We start from the raw sequence: 6,000 nt of genomic DNA, 5'->3' as shown, positions 1-6,000 counted from the left end.
TGTGAATGTTTACTATAACTGAATCAAGGCCTTCTTTAAAATGCAAGCCCATGCCCAGTTATTCATGCATATGCCACATAGAAGTCAATGGGACTTGCCCAGCTTTCGTCAGTGGTTATTCAGAAACAACAAATAATAATTTAAAAAATGATTTTTGGCTAGCTCACACTGGTGTAATTATTGGGGGTAAATCCAACATTGCGTAAGAGGACTTCCACTCACACAATGGGACTTCTACTTGCTCTCCTCCCCCTTGTAGGTCCCAGCACTCCCCCAGATCTGCTCTAGAGGGTCCCCGAAGGGTCCCCCAGATTTCGGGGGGGGGGGGTCTGTAGGGAGAATCCATTCTGCCAGCAGTTTTTGTCCCACTGACTGACAGCCAGCAATGGATCCAACCTGAGGGCAGTCAGATGCAAAAGAGGACTGGGTTCCTGCACCTTTTATAGTTGAGTAGAAGAAGAGGGAAATTCTGTAGGTGTGAAGCTCCACCTGCTGTAATTCCCTCTTCTACCTAACTATTCAAGGTGCAAGAGCACCTCTTTTGCATCTGCCCACTGTAGGTAACATACAGTACAATCCTATGGATATTCCTTTATAAGTATATCCAAGAGAGTTCAGTGGGGCTTTCTCTAAAATATGTGGATACAGGATTGCTGCCTTATTTACTCCCTATCACTACCATAACAGACAACATTTCCCCAGGGCAATGTATAAAAGCTGACCCATTTTTATAGGCAGAATCCTTCTCCGATACTGGTCCAATCAACATCTAGGCCCTGACCCAATGCAAGATGCTTATTTTGGCTCTGGCCAATGAGCCTGCTATGGTGGGGTGATGCGACAGTATTTCCTTTGAAATCAGATTTTACTTACTATGCTAAAAAGATACCTCAACTGTGGTTCCTTACAAGATTGGAAGAGTCTCAACTTGCAGAGCTCATTACTTCAAAGGGATACCTGGAACATTAAGAAAGAAAAAGAATCAACACGGCTTCCGCAAAGGTAAGTCCTGTCTCACTAACCTTTTAGAGTTCTTTGAGAGTGTCAATAACCATGTAGACAGGGGTGATCCGGTAGATAATGTTTACTTGGACTTCCAAAAGGCTTTTGACAAAGTCCCTCACCAAAGACTCCTGAGCAAATTTAGCAGTCCTGGAATAAGAGGACAGGTCCCTTTATGGATCAGTAAATGGTTAAAGTACAGAAAGCAGAGAGTAGGAATAAATGGCAAATTCTCCCAATTGAGGGAAGTAAAAGTGGGGTCCCACAGGGATCGGTATTAGAACCAATGCTTTTCAACCTGTTCATAAATGATTTGGAATTAGGAGAGAGCAGTGAAGTGGCCAAGTTTGCAGATGACACCAAATTATTTAGGGTGGTTAAAACAAAAAGGGATTGTGAAGAGCTCCAAAAGGATCTCTCCAAACTGAAAGAATGGGCATCTAAATGGCAAATGAGGTTCAATGTAACTTCACGTTGGGGCAAAAAATCCCAGCTTCAAGTATAACCTGAGCTAGCGGTGATTGAACAGGAAAGAGATCTCGGGGTTGTGGTGGATAGCTCAATGAAGATGTCAACCCAGTATGCAGCCGCTGTAAAAAAGGCAAACTCTATGTCAGGCATAATTAGAAAAGGAATTGAGAATAAAACTGCCAATACGATACTGCCCCTATACTAATCTATGGTGCAGCCACACTTGGAATACTGTGTTCAGTTCTGGTCACCACACCTAAAAAAAGATATTGTAGAGCTGGAAAAAGTGCAGAAAAGGGCAACTAAAATGATCAAGGGGCTGGAGCATCTCCCCTATGAGGGAAGGTTACAACAGCTGGGATTGTTTAGCTTGGAAAAAGGGAGGGTAAGGAGAGACATGATAGAGGTCTACAAAATTATGCATGGTGTGGAGAATGTGGATAGGGAGACCTTCCTCTCTCAAAATACTAGAACCTGGGGTCATCCTATGAAGCTGATTGGTGGGAGATTCAGGACAGATAAAAGGAAGTATTTCTTCACACAGCACATAGTTAAACTATGGAATTTGCTACCACAGGATGCAGTGATGGCCACCAAATTGGATGACTTTAAAAGGGGGTTGGACAAATACCTGGAGGAAAAGGCTATCAATGGCTACTAGTCCTGATGGCTATGTGCTACCTCCAGTACCAGAGGTACCTCCAGTACCTATGTGCTACCTCCTATGTACACCAGTTGCTGGGGAACATGGGTGGGAGGGTGCTGTTGCGCTTGTGCCCTGCTTGTGGGTTCCTGGTTGACAGCTGGTTGGCCACTGCGTGAACAGAATGCTGGACTAGATGGACCCTTGGTCTGATCCAGCATGGCTCTTATATTCTTATGTTCTTAAGATAGCAGAATGGTAATTGGGCAAGAGACATTCATTTGACAAGCACTTGATGAAAGTGATTGCCAGACCAAATGACATTTGGGAATCACTTTGGAATATACTTTTTTCCAGAGTGGTATTACAAAGGTATTATGGTGCTAGCTTTTATGGACTTGCATACTGTCTCTATGGAGCCCTGGTGTAGCAAAAACAACAAAGAGTCTTGTGCTATCTTAAAAATGAACACATTTGTTATGGGATATGCTTTTGTGGACTACAGCCCACTCCATCAGACACATGGAATGTTATCCTTAGTTGGCAGTTATATATGCACATGGTGATGGGGGGGGGGAATTGTTCTTACCGGTTACAATCCCACCCCCATGCAACTGTGTGCATATATACCTGCTAATTTAGAATAACACTTCATGTATCTAATGAAATGAAAAGCTTATGCAATAATAAATGTTTTTGGTTTTGGAATGCCCTTTTCCTATGAAAACGAGAGTCTTGTGGCACCTTAAATACTGACAAAGGTATTATGGCACAGGCTTTTATAGACTAGAGTCCACTTATGTTCTGCCTCTATGGAGACAGTTTGGTTTTATAGGGATTTGGTATCAGGGGGAACAAGAGATCAAGGAAGGGGGTTTCTGTCAGACTTTTTCTTCCCATTTGTATCCAATGGTGGCAGGAAATTTGCCTTTCAGTATGTAACAACCATGGCCTTTCTTCTAACAATAAACAACTCAGACAGCAAAAACAGACAGTGCTCAAATTATATCCATGTAAATAATAAACCCTGATTTCCTCCAATACTGATGTATGAAATCAATATTGATTTCCCCCAACACTGATGGGCAGTTAGGGTTGCCAGCTTTTCAGCCAACCATTGCAGCTATGCCTTTAGCCATGGCTTGATATGCAAACTTTAGCAGGCAATATTTATTTTCATGGAGTGAAAATACTGTCCTGTTGATTTCTGAAGATCAGACTGCTGTTGAAAGCAGAAGAGCAGGCCGAGAGGGTATTTTTCTGTTGGAGAAATGATTTCCAGAGAGGCAGCCCTATTAGCCTGTGGCAACAAAAAATAAAAACAAAGTGTCTCATGGCACCATAAAGATGAACAGATTTATTAAGGCAGAAGCTTTCATGGTCTAGTCCCCAGCAGTCCATGAAAAATAATCAAACTGTTAGTCTTTAAGGTGCCACAAGACATAGACCTAGGTCACATCATCAAAAAAGCCCACTGTGACTTATTTAAACCATGATGGGCTCTGGAGCGTGCCAGGCGGGATTTGTGTATTCAACACCTGGTGGGATTTGTGTGGACCCGGGGGCCATGGGTCATGCAAGGGTTAAACAGACCATAAGTTATGCAAGGGTTATTTAACCTGGTCCCTGGGTTTACATGACACGACAAGTGGCAGCTAGGTGTTGAATATTCAAAATGGCTGCCTGCACACACCATGGTGAACACTGCAGTGTTCGATCATGCGAACCGACCCTCTTTGTTGTTGATGATGGAGAAAAGGCTTCTGGAAAATTTCCCCATGCAAATTAGGTTAATTTGCATAGGGTCATTTGCCCTGGAAAATGTTCAGTTTGCATCAGAAAATCACTAGAGACAAATTTAATTTAGCATGTTTACTAAATCCAAGTGAAATAAACAACAAAGCTAAAAAGCATCCTATGTTAATTTTTTGTCCCAAGAAGTATTTGACCTGAAATGTTTGAGGGGAAAAATTAAACCACAGTTAATGTGATTTAAGGCATAATCCTATGCATCTTTAGACATTAAAAAAGGCCTACAAATCCCAGCTTGCCCCAACCAGCCATGCTGGGAATTGTAGGCCTTTTTCTGTCTAAAGATGCGTAGGACTCACCCTTACATGTTGTATTATGTAGACATTCTTATTGGAATATTTGTAGAAAATTAAAGACAATAGCATGTACTTACATTGTTTAAATGTAAGAAAGAAATAAAGATACCGAAAATGGTGGACCTGCTAATTCAGCCTTTTCCATCCTAGTAGCCTCCAGATGTATTGGACTACAACTCCCAGCATCCTTCAATCAGCATAGCTGGCTGCGGATGCTGGGAGTTGTAGTCTAACACATCTGGAGGGTGCCAGTTTGGGGAAGGCTGCACTAATTAATTTTAGCAACCCAAAGAACTATGCATGATATGCTGACAACCACCCATCTATTTTAAGAGTTCAGCTCTCTTCCACTGAGGTTGTTGGGGCATTTTCAGTATTCTGTTACTACCTATTAGTTTCATTTCACACTGAGACATATCTGTCTTTCAGTGACATATACGTGTCCCTCACATATTTGCTAATCACCTGAAAAACATTAATTACAACTCTGAAACTGCCAAGCTTCCCTAATATTGTATTTGCAATTGGCATCCATTCATTGTTATTAATGAACTTGTGAAACGGAACATTTTCTGTGGAAAAATAAAGCAATGGAAACTTTTTCGCCCTGCATCACTGGTGAAGTTGGAAAGTTTGAGGACCACTGGTTTAGAGGCAGTGAGGTCTATTCCTGCTTCCCAGGAATGACATCAAGCTAAGGGGGAGACCAACCTGGTCCATCCATCAGCCAGAGAAGGAGCAGTTGCAGGGGGCTTGAGTCCCCCTTCCTGCCAGAAAGGACACTCAGCTCCATCAGACAGTTGTCCCATGGGACTGCAGAAGGAAGGAGAAAGAACACCTTGGTCCATCCAATGCGCTAAAGAACAAGGGCCTCATTCTAGCAAGGGAAAATCAGCCTGGCCCAAAGTGCATTTAAATAGCTCCCCACCTTGTTTTGGGCCTTGAAAAACTGATCTGCCTCCTCTTCCTTTCCCCTCTGCTTCCCTTTCCTTGTGTGTCTTTGTCATTTTAGACAAAGCCTGAGGGCAGGGCCTCTCTCTCTCTCTTCCTTCCTTCCTGATGTGACCCACTTTGGGAGACAATAATTGTCTGAAAAGTGAGATAAAAATGCAGTAAATTAATGGAAAAAACAAGCGTTTTTGTGTGGCACGGAGATAAAACTTCAGGTTCCTCCACAGGGGTGAACAAGTGTCTTAAACAAAACCACACAGCTACTCTCAGTCTCAATTGCACACATCCCAAGCAACAGTAATGTCATCTGCTGTCACATGAGGTTGTTTTGAGAGTAAAAAGAGAAAGGGGATATTACCAGCCATGAGTGTTACAGACAGATAGAAAGGCAAAAGGGTGGGTAGGGTGGGGGAACCATATTCACCATCAGTTTTGTGGCTGCCAAAGGAAAGAGAAAAACAGCTTGAACATTTTGGGGAATGAGTCAGGGTCTGACTCACACCATGAAGCTTTATAGTGTGCAATTAGATGCACAGGAGATGTTGGGGTGATAGAGGAGGGATGATCTACAAATATGAAAAGTCACCACGAGTGGGTCAGGTTTGCTTTGGAGGGAGACATGTCCAAATGAGTTTGTCTTTTTAAAGGAATTTACAAATCCTTACAAGAAGATGAGATGATGGATTAGGCACCTGCATAGAGGCCTTTTTAAAAAGGATTTTAGATCTTTTAGATTTATGCTGGATCAACTGCACTTCCAGAAGTGGACTTCTCCACCCCCTCCTTCCCAGAGCAGCCGCTCCAGCCCCCTGAAAATACTAGAGA

Source organism: Heloderma suspectum, chromosome 1, assembly GCF_057233095.1.
Source record: "Heloderma suspectum isolate Gila_16-S chromosome 1, 16-S_ref, whole genome shotgun sequence".
NCBI classification, from domain to species: domain Eukaryota; kingdom Metazoa; phylum Chordata; class Lepidosauria; order Squamata; family Helodermatidae; genus Heloderma; species Heloderma suspectum.
Note: the sequence above shows the minus strand (reverse complement) of the source record.